Here is a 14,048-nt window from a genome sequence, read left to right as displayed (position 1 = left end):
CCTGTTATTCCAAGTCCGGAGCGTGATGGCATCTTCCAGCTGGCTGCACAGGGTTGATCTTCACACCGCCCTGGCTCTGAGCCATCTCCTGGTGCAGTGTGGAGATCCCAGGGAAGGCCTGTGACCTTTCCTTATGCCTGTGCTTCCTCTCATTTATTTATTTATTTATCTTTTTGAGACAGAGTCTTGCTCTGTCACCCAGGCTAGAGAGCATGACGTGATCTCGGCTCACTGCAACCTCTGCCTTTCGGGTTCCAGCAATTCTCCTGCCTCAGTTTCCCAAGTAGCTGGGACTGCAGGCGTGTCCCATCACGCCTGCCTAACTTTTTTGTACTTTTAGTAGAGACGGGGTTTCACTGTGTTAGCCAGGATGGTCTCGGTCTCCTGACCTCGTGATCCGCCCACCTTGGCCTCCCGAAGTGCTGCGATTACAGGTGTGAGCCACGGTGCCCGGCTGCTTCCTCTCCTTTAAAGCGGGGTGATAACAGTGCCTCCGTCAGAGGGCTGTTGTGGGATTATAAGAGCCCACTTGTGAAAGTGCATGGTAGGGGTGGCAGTCATGATCACCGATGAAAATTCCAGGACGGCGGGAGAAGACCATGCGTGTTACAGTTTCTGACGTCTCCTGTAATGCGATGGAGCCTGCATGTTGAACCAAAATGAGTTCACATTTGGTTTATTCAACACTGGTAGCAGACGCCAGAAGAGGCTCAAACCCAAGACTTCCCCAGAACCTCTCTGCCCTTCCTCCACCTCCCCCATCCCCCTCTCCTCCGAAGCCCCTTGCCGTGACCGGATGACTGACAAGGCTGCAGCCCTATGGCCGGGGACAGGGCTCCCGAGGCTCAGCAGCTGCTCACACCCATGTCCTCCTCTTGACTCACACCGACTGGCTCTGTCCTCACACTTCCCCAGCCCCTGGGGCAGCTTTATCCTCTGCACCTGGGACTCCCCACCCGGAGTTTTGAGCACCCAGAGCCTGGCAGCAGCTCCCGTGGCGGGTCCTGTGGGCCAGCAGGTGCTGGGCCTTTGCTTCCAGGCCACCTGCATCAAGACGGGACCAACCTGGCCCTGACAGGTATAAGGATGACAGGTATAAGAAAGGGGGACCCAGGTCCACCAGTAATGGGTCAGATGCTACCTCATGCCCACTAAGATGACTACAATCAAAACACAGAAACTAACAAGCGTGGGTGCAGCCGCGGTGACACAGAAGCCCCAGAGCGTCGCTGTGGGGATGGACAGTGTGGTGGCCACGTCCCTAACCATGGAAAACGGTTTGGTGGCTCCTCAGTATGTTACACAAAACACGTGGCCCAGCAGGCCCACTCCCAGGGATACACCCAGAGAATTGAAGACAAGTGTTCAAACAAAAACTGGCTCATGAATGTTCACAGCAGGACTAGTCACAATAGCCAAAAGGCGGAAAACAGCCCCAAAGTCCATCAGCAGATGAGTGGGTAAACACAATGGAACACAGCCATACAACAGAATATATTCTAGCCGTAAAACAAACGAAGTTCTGACATACGCTGCACTGTGGGTGAATCTTGAGAATATCAGCCAGGTGACATGAACTGGACACTGAAGGGCACATGCGGTATGAGTCCATTCATTTCGAGTGTCCAGAAGAGGCAACTTCATAGAGATAGAAAGTCCGCTGGTGGTTTCCAGGAGATGGGGAGAAACAGGGAGTGATTACTAATGGGTACAGGATTTCTTTTTTTCTTTTGTTTTTTTGTAAGACAGAGTCTTGCTCTGTCACCCAGGCTGGAATGCAGTGATGTGATCTCGGCTCACTGCAACTTCCGACTCCGAGGCTCCAACAATTCTCCTACATAGCTGGGATTACAGGCGTGCACCACCACGCCCAGCTAATTTTTGTATTTTTAGTAGAGATGGGGTTTCACCATGTTGATCAGCTGGTCTCTGACCTCAGGTGATCCACCCACCTCGGCCTCCCAAAATGCTGGGATTATAGGCGTGAGCCACTGTGCCCAGCTGGTACGGGGTTTCTTTTTGGGGTGATTAAAATGTTCTAAAATGGATTGTGGTAATGGTTGCACAATTTTCTGAATGTACTCTGTCATGTGATTAGATTTTTTTTTTTTTTTTTTTGAAATGGAGTTTTACTCTTGTTGCCCAGACTGGAGTGCAATGGCTCGATCTCAGCTCACTGCAACCTCTCCCTCCCGGGTTCAAGCGATTCTCCTGCCTCAGACTCCTGCGTAACAGATTACAGACATGCGCCACCACACTCAGCTAATTTTTTTTTTTTTTTGTATTAAGTAGAGACGGGGTTTCACCATGTTAGGCTGATCTCGAACTCCTGACCTCAGGTGATCCACCTGCCTTGGCCTCCCAAAGTGCTGGGATTACAGGCATGAGCCACGGCACCCACCCTGATATTTTAAAGTAGTTAGTTCTGACTGGGCACGGTGGCTCACGCCTGTAATCCCAGCACTTTGGGAGGTCCTGGAAGAAGGACTGCTTGAGCCCAGGGGTTCGAGACCAGCCTGGGCAGCACAGCAAGATCCCGCTTCCATCTAAAAGAATCGGCGGGTAAGACCAACAACGATCAGGCTGGGCACAGGGCACCAGGCGGCGGGGATGAGGCCTGAGGCCCCGTGAGCGGAGTGGCCAGCTTGGGGTGGAGTGGGCTGGCTCCTCTCTAGAAACCTTCCTGGCAGGTAGGGTGTTTCAGAACCCTCCTTTTGCATGTTAGACAGATATCCACTTCGTCTGCACCAGAGCGGATGGGTTAGGACAGCCAAGTACCGGCCGCTGCGGGGCCTGCAGTTGCGTCTCGGGTTCCTCGTCTGTAAAATGGGATGAGAACAGCACCTGCCTCACAGGGTCCTCGTGAGCATCAAAGGTGCAGGATGTTTGGGGCTCTGCTCGGCGTCTCCGGCGATGACCATGTGATAGATGACAGTTATGCTGCCCAGGCGCCGTGGGGGGGTGCAGGCGATCCCCCAGGGACCAAGGTTGACTGCGAGGGCAGACATGGGGGCCTGGCGACAAGAGCACCACCGTGCCCATCTCAGGCTGCATGGTTGCGTGTGGTGTCCCTCACAGGGTGTGTCCTTCTCTGCTCCCCTGGCCCTGCCCCATCCCCACTGTCCTGTTCAGGGAGGACCATACAGGGTTCCCCAGGCTCCCATTCAGGTGGCGCCGGGGCTTCTGACTGAGCCTAGACTCTGTGTGCCCCGCGGCAGGAAAGCTGGGGAAACGAAGGCCCAGAGGGGGCTCTGTGCTTCAGGAGAGGCACCCCGAGACAGGACGGGGTGAGGGTTCTGTTCACCGCCTTCCCCTGGGGAGGGAGCTGGGGATGCACGGGTGGTTCTGAGTCAACCCTCCGGGGTCACGGCTGTGCTGGGGGGCCGGAGCCCACCCCCTGGGAAAAAGGGGTCAAGACAGCACATTTCAGGAAGCAAGGGCCCAGGCTGGCGGGCAGGCGCAGGCGGAGAGGGAGGAGGGTGTGATGGAGGGCAGCTGGCGGTACAGGGGTCCCCTCGAGACCCCGCGTGGGGCCCTGGAACTTGGTGATATGAGCGTCCAGCACACAGCATGTCAGGCAGCCCCGGACCCGGCTTCCTTGTCCAGACTGGAGGCGGCTCCCTGCCGCACATCCTGGGCCCCTCCCCCCAGGGCCTTGAGCGCCAGGGCCGCTCTGGGCTCCAGCTGCTGCCAGCCGTCTGGGGCCCAGCTGTTGTGTGCTGGCCTCAGCCGCCCCGCCCCGCCTGGCCACCTGGGCTGCCCTGCGCCCCAGCTGCTGGCCTCTGAGGCCCAAGTGAGCAGGGAAGTGAGGCGGGCCACCCGCTTCCCCATGTGGCTGGCTGTTGGGGGAGGCCGCCCGCTTCCCCCTTGGCTGGCTCTTGGGGGAGGCCCTGCTCTCCAACAGGCTCAGAGTGGGGGAGGTGCCGAGGCCAGGCGGTGCCGTCGCAGAGCATGGCCCCTTTTTGGTTTCCCCCAACCTCCTTTTCTGGTCACCCCATCCATCAGAAGGACCCTTCTTGGCCTCATATCCTGGGACCTTGATGAGCCAAGTCCCTTGTCAGGAGCTGCTGTGGCTCTCGCCCAGGTCCTTGGAGGGGCGAGGGGGGCCCCTGGGCGGGGCGGCTGCTCCTGGGCTTGGTGTTGGGGCTGCCCTCTCCCTGGCCCCAGTGCCTGGGAGTGAGTGGCCTCTGGATTCCCTGGTGGAAAGGATCGGCCTTGCCCTAGGATGTCCTTCACCCAGGTGAGAGCTCCTAGAGTCCAGCGGGGAGGCCGAGGCTGACATTTTTGGACCCAGGTATTTGGCGGGATCTGCCCCTCTTGGCACCCCTGCAGCTGAGCTCCGCCCCATCCCGTCTCCTCCCTACGGCTTCACCCGGCTGGTGCCAACATGCAGCCTACTGGGCTAACCATGGAGTGGCAGGGCCACCAGGGAAAGGCCACCTTCCAAAGCTGGGGGAGGAAGGGCATGGGGATGGGGGAGTCCCAGCTCATCAGTGGAGATGCCGCCTCTTGGGACATCACGCAGACAGCGTGTGGCTCCTTCCTGGACAGGTGAGGGAGGCTGGAGGTCAGGCTCCCGGGTGCCAAGGGGAGGGGCAGAGAGGCTGGTCCTTTGCCCTCCCAGTTGCCAGGCTCCACCGCCCTCACGAGCTGCAGGCCGCGGCCCCCACCCGTCCAGCCTGCTGGTCCCCACGCTCCTGCTCCTGCCGCAACAGCGGCAGCAGGCCAGGGAGGCCATGTGACCTTCGCTGGCCCTCCCTCCCTCCCTGTGATCCCCACGTGGCCTCTGGGGAGGCAGAAACAAACCCTCAGATCTTGCCACTGGGAACCTTTCAGCGCCAGCGACATCAAAGAGGGGCGGCGGCGGCGGGGGCGGCCGGCGGATGCTTCTCTTAAAGGGCCACGCCACTTTTAATTCAAAGCAGATCCTGGGAGCAGCTGTCTAGCTGCTGTCTGGGAGGGAAGGTGGCAGCCGAGCCCTCTCCAGACCCGGCTGCAGTTGCTCCTTAGAACTAGTTCAACCGGGCTGGGTGCGGTGGCTCACGCCTGTAATCCCAGCACTTTGAGAGGCCAAAGCAGGGAGAACACGTGAGGTCGGAAGTTCGAGACCAGCCTGGCCAACATGGTGAAACCCTGTCTGCTAAAAACACAAAAATCATTACGGAAAGAAAACTCATGGGATGAAAAAAAAAAAAAAAATCAGCCAAGCATGGTGGTGGCGCGTGCCTGTAATCCCAGCTACTTGGGATGTTGAGGCACGAGAATTCCTTTAACCCAGGAGATGGAGGGTAGAGTGAGCTGAGATCACGCCACTGCACTCCAGCCTGGGTGACAGAGTAAGACTCTGCCTCAAAAAAAAAAAAAAAAAAAAAAAAAAAATCTAGTTAAACCAGAGAGGGGTGGGAACGGAGAACAAGAACCAGCACTATGCCGCCCTTAGAACTGAGGCTGAACAAGGTCCCAAGTGGCCAGACGGCAGCAATGTAGAAACTAGATTTGTTTAATGAAATAAATAGTGTGAGCCCTCTCGCACATTTATGTATGAGCTGCGATTCTTTTATTATTATTATTTTTAGAGACAAGGTCTCACTCTGTGTTGCCAGGCTGGACTGCAGTGGTGCGATCACGCCTCACCGTAGCCCTGAACTCCCGGGCTCAAGTGATCCTCCTGCCTCAGCCTCCTGAGTTCCTTGGACTACAGGCCTGCACCACCACACTCGGTTACTTTTTAATTTTTTTGTAGAGATGGGGTCTCACTATGTTGCCCAGGCTGGTCTTGACCTCTTGGGCTCATGTGATCCTCCCCCTTAGCCACCCTAGATGCTGGGATTACAGCCGCGTGTCACCCTGCCTGGCCCTGAGGTGGGACTGTGAACCTGTCCAGGTGTCTGTCCTGCCTAGAGGCCACTGACTGAGGCTGGAAGTGAGGCAGCTCCATGAGCCACAGGAAGGTTCCCTGAGCACCTCCCATTCATTTGCCTGAGCCCTGTCCCAGGCACGGGGACATGGGGCCGGGATGGCAGGTGCACCTTTGCAGGGCTTGTCTTCTGGAGGAAGCTGGTACTGAAAAGTAGCTGTTCAAGGAGCTCCCTGACAGGGTGACAGGGGAAGGGAAGACAGGAAAGCCAGGCAGAAGACAGCCCCTGTGCTGGGCATTCAGTGGGCCTGTCAAGGGCCTCGGCCAGCCCTGGGATTGACTTTGTGCAGCCTTCGGGGAGGAACCCAAACTCATCTTCTGGCCCGGCTCAGGCTTCCTGCAGCCCACCGGGGACTCACTGCCTGCAATGACCTCTTGGCCTTCCTGTGCCAAGTCAGGGTCCACTCACCTGCCTGGCGGGTGCTACAGGTGAGGATCTGAGGCCTGGGCAGGCGAGGCTCTATGTTGGAGGCCAGCACAGACCAGGTCAAAGTTCAGTTCGGTGCAGGTAGGGGGCTGGACCTGGTCCTGGACCATTCCACGCCTGGACGCTGTGACCTCCCATGCAATGTCCAGCAGTGAGCACTTTGTGCTTTTGACTTAGTGCATGGTGGAGAAGAGTGGAGTCATAGGTGGCTGCAGAGTGGGGTCATGCGTAAATCTTTGAAAACGTGGGTGGGCTGCAGTGATAACAGCAAAAGAGACTGTGATATCCTGTGGTCACCTGTTGTATAAGGAGGAACGTAGGTTAAGAATCTACATCTGGCTGGGCGCAGTGGCTCACGCCGGCAATTCCAGCACTTTGGGAGGCTGAGGTCGGCGGATCACTAGAACCCGGGAGGTGGAGGTTGTGGTGAGCCGCGATCACGCCATTGCACTCCAGCCTGGGCAACAGAGTGAGACTCAAAAAAAAAAAAATATATATATATATATATATACACATATATATATTTGATTCCAAAGTATAAAGACATGGCCTGACCTGTTTCTTCTCCCACTCATCCTCATAGAAAACCATTTTCTTTTTTTTGTCTTTTTAGAGATGGAGTCTTGCTCTGTTGCCCAGCCTGGAGTGCAGTGTTGTGACCAAGCTCACTGCAGCCTCAAACTCCGGCCTCAGCCTCCTGAGTAGCTTGGGCTACAGGCACACGCCACCACGCCTGGCTAATTTTTTTTTTTTTTTTTGAGACAGAGTCTTACTCAGTTGCCCAGGCTGGAGTGCAGTGGCTCGATCTCTGCTCACTGCAGGCTCTGCCTCCTGGGTTCACACCATTCTCCTGCGTCAGCCTCCTGAGTAGCTGGGACTACAGGCACCCGCCACCACACCCAGCTAATTTTTTTGTATTTTTTTTTTTAGTACAGACGGGCTTTCACCGTGTTAGCCAGGATGGTCACGATCTCCTGACCTTGTGATCCACCCGCCTCAGCCTCCCAAAGTGCTGGGATTACAGGCATGAGCCACTGCACCCGGCCAATTTTTTTTTTTTTGAGACAGAGTCTCGCTCTGTTGCCCAGGCTGGAGTGCAGTGGTGCTATCTTGGCTCACTGCAACCTCCGCCTCCTGGGTTCAAGCAATTCTCCTGTGTCAGCCTCCTCAGTAACTGGGATTACAGGTGTGCACCACCACGCCGGGCCAATTTTTGTATTTTTAGTATACGGGGTTTCACCATGTTGGTCCGGATGGTCTCAAACTCCTGACCTTGTGATCCGCCCGTCTTGGCCTCCCAAAGTGCTGGGATTACAGGTGTGAACCACTGTGCCCGGCCAAGAAAACCATTTTCGTTAACTTCTAGGGTAGCCTGCTTGTTTTTCTTTTTGCAAAGATGAGCAAATTCCTGTGTCAGGTGCCAGGTGGGCACATACGTAGATTCTTTTTTTTTTTTTTTCTGAGACGGAGTCTTGCTCTGTCGCCCAGGCTGGAGTGCGAGTGCAGTGACGCCATCTCGGCTCACTGCAACCTCCACCTCACGGGTTCAAGAGATTCTCCTGCCTCAGCCTCCAGAGTAGCTGAGATGACAGGAACACACCATCACGCCCGGCTAATTTTTGTATCTTTAGTAGAGGTGGTGTTTCATCATGTTGGCCAGGCTGGTCTTGAACTCCTGAACTCAGGTGATCCAGCCGTTTTGGCCTTCCAAAGTGCTGGGATTACAGGCGTGAGTCACCACACCCCACCTGAATCAAATAAACCTTTTGAACAGTGAAAATATAGCACTATAAAAAAGGATGAAGAAAAGAACCCCAAATTTAGTAAAAAACAAAATAAATAAATGTAACCTAACCGTGCATCAGATTGTTAAACGGACCTAACCTACCTATAATGGTTAATTGTATGTGTCAACTTGACCAGGCTAAGGGATACCCAGAGAGTTGGTAAAACCTCATGGCTGGGTATGTCTGCAAGGATGTTTCTGGAAGAAATTAGCATTTGGATCAGTGGCCCAAGAAGATCCACCCTCACCATAGCGGGCAGGAATCATGCAATCAGTTGAGGGCCCAAATAGAACAAAAAGGTGGAAGGAGGACACATTCTCTCTTCTTGAGCTGGGACGTCCATCCTCCTGCCCTTGGACATTGGAGAAGGGCAACCTGCTTCTCAGGCTTTTGGACTCCAGGACTTACACCAGCCGCCCATCCTACACTTCTGGGGCTTCAGGTTGGGAGTTGCACCTCTCGCTCCCCTGGTTCTCAGACCTGCAGACTTGGATTGAATTAAATTATATTGTAATTATATTATAAACCAATGTATTGAGTTATACACTGGTTTGAGTATTCAGTTATACACTGGTTTATAATACACTGGTTTTCCTGTCTCAAGCTTGCAGACAACCGACCATGGGACTTCTTTCTCAGCCTCCATAATCATTTGAGCCAATTCCCATAATACATTTCCTCTTTTTTTTTCCGAGATGGAGTCTCACTCTATCACTCAAGCTGGAGTACAGTGGTGTGATCTCGGCTCACTGCAACCTCCACCTCCCGGGTTCAAGTGATTCTCCTGCCTCAGCCTCCCGAGTAGCTGCGACTATAGGTGTGCAGCACCACACCCGGCTATTTTTTGTGTTTTCAGTAGAGGTGAGGTTTCCCCATGTTGGCCAGGCTGGTCTCTTGTATATATCTGTGCATATCCTATTGGTTCTGTTTCTCTGGAGGACCCTATAATACACTAACCTAACCTAACAGAGAAAAGTAAATTAATTCAAATAACTTTTGAACACAATACTCTATGTTTCTTTAATGGGACATACTCTAAAGGACAAAAATAGCTACAAAGACATCTTGAAATTTCCACAGTAGATCTGTTGTTAATAGCAAGATTGCCGCAGTACCTCTGAAACTATTTGGAGGGCATTTTAGAACAAAGCAAATGAATAAATATACTGATTTACTGACAATTAGGGTTCTCACTGCGGACAAAGGAGGTATTAGGTTGAACCATATAGGTTTTGTCATTTTTTTGGAGATCAAAAATGATCGGCTGGGCGCAGTGGCTCATGCCTATCTATAATCCCAGTACTTTGAGAGGCCGAGGTGGGAGGATCACCTGAGGTCTGGAGTTCAAGACCAGCCTGGCCACCATAGCGAAACCCCATCGCTACTAAAAATACAAAGATTAGCTGCTCATGGTGGCAAGCTCCTGTAATCAAAGCTATTCAGGAGGCTGAGGAAGGAGAATCGCTTGAACCCGGGAGACGGGGGTTGCATTGAGCCGAGATTGTGCCACTGTATTCCAGCCTGGGCAATAGGGTGAGACTCTGTCTCAAAAAAAAAAAAAAAAAAAAAGCCTGGGCGCGGTGGCTCACGCCTGTAATCCCAGCACTTTGGGAGGCCGAGGCGGGCGGATCACGAGGTCAGGAGATCGAGACCATCCTGTCTAACATGGTGAAACCCTGTCTCTACTAAAAATACAAAAAATTAGCCGGGTGTGGTGGCCAGCGCCTGTAGTCCCAGCTACTCGGGAGGCCGAGGCAGGAGAATGGCGTGAACCCGGGAGGTGGAGCTTGCAGTAAGCCGAGATTGCGCCACTGCACTCCAGCCTGGGTGACAGAGTGAGACTCCGTCTCAAAAAAAAAAAAAAAAAGAAGAAAAAAAAGGTTGACTAATAGAATTCAACCAAATACAAATATGGAATGAGGGAAGAAGGGGGAGAAGGCTGAGGTGTGGCTTAGAAATATTCAGATGAATTCATCACACTAATTGTGTCCCCTGAGAGGGCCCAGAAAGCAGTGACATCCCAGTAGCCATGAGCACACTCAGCACCCAGAACTTGGTCTCTAAATCCCATTTCCTTGTAAAAGGGATTGGGGTTTCTCTGAAAAATGGCTGACTTCAGGGTTTGGGCAGAGAGGAGATGCCCAAAGAATAATGGAAATGCCAAAAGGATGCAGGAAAGATGTCCACACTTGGACAATTAACTGTGGATTAACTCAGAGTGTGATACCAACATTAGATTTCCCAATTTTGTATGAAATTATGGTGGCTATATAAGAGACTGGCCTTATTTTATGTATTTATTTTTTTGAGACTGAGTCTCGCTCTGTCGCCAAGGCTGGAGTGCAATGGCGTGATCTTGGCTCACTGTAACCTCCACCTCCCACAATCAAGCAATTCTCCCACCTCAGCCTCCCAAGTAGCTGGAATTACAGGCACCTGCCATCACACCCAGCTACTTTTTGTATTTTTTGTAGAGATAGGGTTTCACCATGTTGGCCAGGCTGGTTTTGAACTCCTGACCTCAGGTAATCCACCCGCCTTGGTCTCCCAAAATGCTGGGATTACAGGCGTGAGCCACTGCACCTGGCTGAGACTGGCCTTATTCTTAGGAAAGAGAAAAACTGAAGTATTGAGTGGCGAAGGTGCGCAATGTCTTTACTGCAGCCTCGACCTCCTGGGCTCAAGTGATCCTCCTGCCTCAATCTCTCAAATCGCTGGGACTACAGGGACATGCCACCATGCCTAGCTAACCTTTGTATTTTTTGAAGAGCTGGGGTCTCACTATGTTGCCTAGGGTGGTCTCAAACTCCTAGGCTCAAATGATCCTCCTACTTCGGCCTCCCAAAGTGCTGGGATTATAGATGTAAGCCACTGTGCCTGGCCAGAAAAAGTTTTTACATGTATATGGAGAGAGAGAGAGGGAATATGATAAAACAAATGGGGTGACATGTAAACACTGATTTATCTGGCTAAAAGATATACAGGAGGCTGGGCGTGGTGGCTCACACCTGTAATCCCAGCACTTTGGGAGGCTGAGGCGGGTGGACCACGAGGTCAGGAGATTGAGACCATCCTGGCTAACACGGTGAAACCCTGTCTCTACTAAAAACACAAAAAATTACCCGGGCGTGGTGGCAGGTGCCTGTAGTCCCAGCTACTCGGGAGGCTGAGGCAGGAGAATGGTGTGAACCCGGGAGGCAGAGCTTGCAGTGAGCCGAGATTGCACCACTGCACTCCAGCCTGGGCAACAGAGCAAGACTCCATCTCAAAAAACAAAACAAAACAAAAATTAGCTGGGTGTGGTGCTGCGCACCTGTAGTCCCAGCTACTCGTGAGGCTGAGGCAGGAGAATCGCTTGAACCCGGGAGGCAGAGGTTGCAGCGAGCTGAGATTTTGCCACTGCACTCCAGCCTGGCGACAGAGGGAGACTCCATCTCCAAAAAAAAAAAAAAAAAAAAAAAAAAAGAAGATATACAGCAGGAATTCTTGCTTTTGCAAACTTTTCTTCTCTTTCTTCCTTCCTCCTCCCTCTTCTTCTTTCTTCTCCTTCTCCTTTTTTGAGACGGTATCGTACTACGTTGCTCGGGCTGGGGTGCAGTAGTTATTCATAGGCATGAATAGTGGTTCACTAAGGCTGGAACTTAAGTAATTCTCCTGCCTTGGCTACCGGAGTAGCTAAGACTACAGGTGTGAGCCACCTTGCTCGGCTAAGTTTGAAATAATATCAGGATAAAAGGTCATCCCTCCTATCAAAAAAAGCATAGGAGCCAGCTTAAAGGAGGTCTCACTGGCCAAATTTGGACCAATTTGAGCATCAAAAAGAATGCTGACTGAATGAAAAAAATACATGAATTCATATTAATAAATATATATATTTCGAGATGGAGTTTCACTCTTGTCGCCCAGGCTGGAGTGCAATGGTGCGATCTTGGCTCATTGCAACCTCCATCTCCCAGGTTCAAGTGATTCTCCTACCTCAGTATCCCGAATAGCTGGGATTACAGGCACGCACCGCCATGCCCGGCTAATTTTTGTACTTTTTTTTTTAAGTAGAGACAGGATTTCACCATGTTGGCCAAGATGGTCTCAATCTCTTGACCTTGTGATCTGCCCAACTCAGCCTCCCAAAGTGCTGGGATTACAGGCGTGAGCCACCGCGCCTGGCCACATTTAATTTTTTTTTTTTTTTTTTTTTTTTTTTTTTTGAGACAGAGTCTTGCTCCGTCTCCCAGGCTGGAGGACAGTTACGTGATCTCAGCTCACTGCAAGCTCTGCCTCCCGGGTTCACGCCATTCTCCTGCCTCAGCCTCCCAAATATTTAATAACTTTCTAAAGAAGAGGAAGCTTGACCGAAAGTGACTATAAATGTAGAAGAAACAATAAACTTGGGAAGCCATGATTTTGCAGCTTTACGGTGTAACACTGAATCTACTCATTAACTGATGCTAAAACTGTTGGGCAAATGGTTATTGGGAAAACTTGATACTTGTGGTCTCAGAGGATGACCTCACGCATGCCTTAATTACTCTACAAGGAGCAAGGGACCTTGACCATGGAGGAATTTAGCAGACCCAAAGTTGACCAAGTGGTTCAACTTCACGTCCTCACTCATGGCCACGCTGATGTCCTGCACCTCCTGCTGACATGTCACCTCCCTTCATCATTGCCCCAAACGTTTAACCAAGGATCCAGACTGTGGGACAGTCTAAGGAAAATAGGAACAGACTCTTCAAAAACGCCACTAAAGAATTAAAACCCACCAGGTGATGTGTGGCTCAGTAAGGCGCTGAGGTTGCACAGAGCATGGGACTGGCTGGCTGGATGGGAGGGCTATGGCTAGCCTGGGGCTTTCCCCAGGTTTCTCCAATGTACATAGATGTCCGTGTTTGTCAGCATACAGGTGTGTGTGGGTGACATGGATATGTCATCGACAGGAAGGCAAAACAGCACCCATGCAGAGATGTCCTTAGACTCAGCAATGACTGCCAGGTGCGGTGGCTCACGTGTGTAATCCCAGCCCTGTGGGAGGATTGACTGATAACTGCACCAGTTCCCCCTTCCACAGGCTACTGTGCATCTGAGCCCTGGCCAGGAGTCCGCAGAGACAGGCAGGCACATGGAGAGAGGAGCGCCAAGGCCCGGCTAAGCCATGGAGGTGGGGGGCGGGGCGGAACACGTGCAAGTTCTGTCCATGAGTGGCCCAGGTGCTGGGAGCTAAGCACATTCGACGGCTGCGAGTCAGGAGGGCAGCTCCTTCTGGAAGCCTGGAGCTGGTGTTTCCTGAGGCTTCCACCAAGCCCCTCCTCAGCATGGGTTGGTGCGGGAAGTCCTTGAGTGCCTGTGGGTCGGCAGGAGCTCCGGTGCGACTCAAGTTCGCTCACCCCACGGTTCTGAAACCGGTCTCCCGCCTTTCCTGCCCTCAGGTTTAGGGACCGTCGCAGCAGCCCTAGGGCTGCCAGATTCTGCACTCCCATTTTAGGATGAAAGAAATCAGGTCTAGACTGAGGGCCACGAGCCCCAACACCCAGGGAGGATCCGTACAGGGGCGGGGGGACTGCCCCAAACCATAAGGTCAGGAGGTGGACGCTGACCACAGGGACAGGTGGGCAGGGAAGAGGCTCAGCTGCTGGAGTGGAGGAAGCCGGGAGGGTCGGGGGAGAGCAGGGCACCGAGCTGGGGACGTGTCCGGGACGAAGCGAGGGTGGGCGAGCGCGGACGGCTGGGACCCCGGGGCTCAGTGCCGCTCACCGGGGGTGACCGCGCGCCCAGCCCCGGCCCAGCCTGGCCCCGGCGAGCCCATCCAAGCCGCGCTTCCCGGACGCAGAGGACGGCCGCGCTTTCCGGGTCTGGCGCGGGCTTTGGCGGCCCAAGGGCGGGGCCGGGGCGCCGTGGGTGGGGAAAGGGCGGGGCCTGGCAG

This window comes from Gorilla gorilla, chromosome 4 (genome assembly GCF_029281585.2).
Source record: "Gorilla gorilla gorilla isolate KB3781 chromosome 4, NHGRI_mGorGor1-v2.1_pri, whole genome shotgun sequence".
Classification (NCBI taxonomy): Eukaryota; Metazoa; Chordata; class Mammalia; order Primates; family Hominidae; genus Gorilla; species Gorilla gorilla.
Note: the sequence above shows the minus strand (reverse complement) of the source record.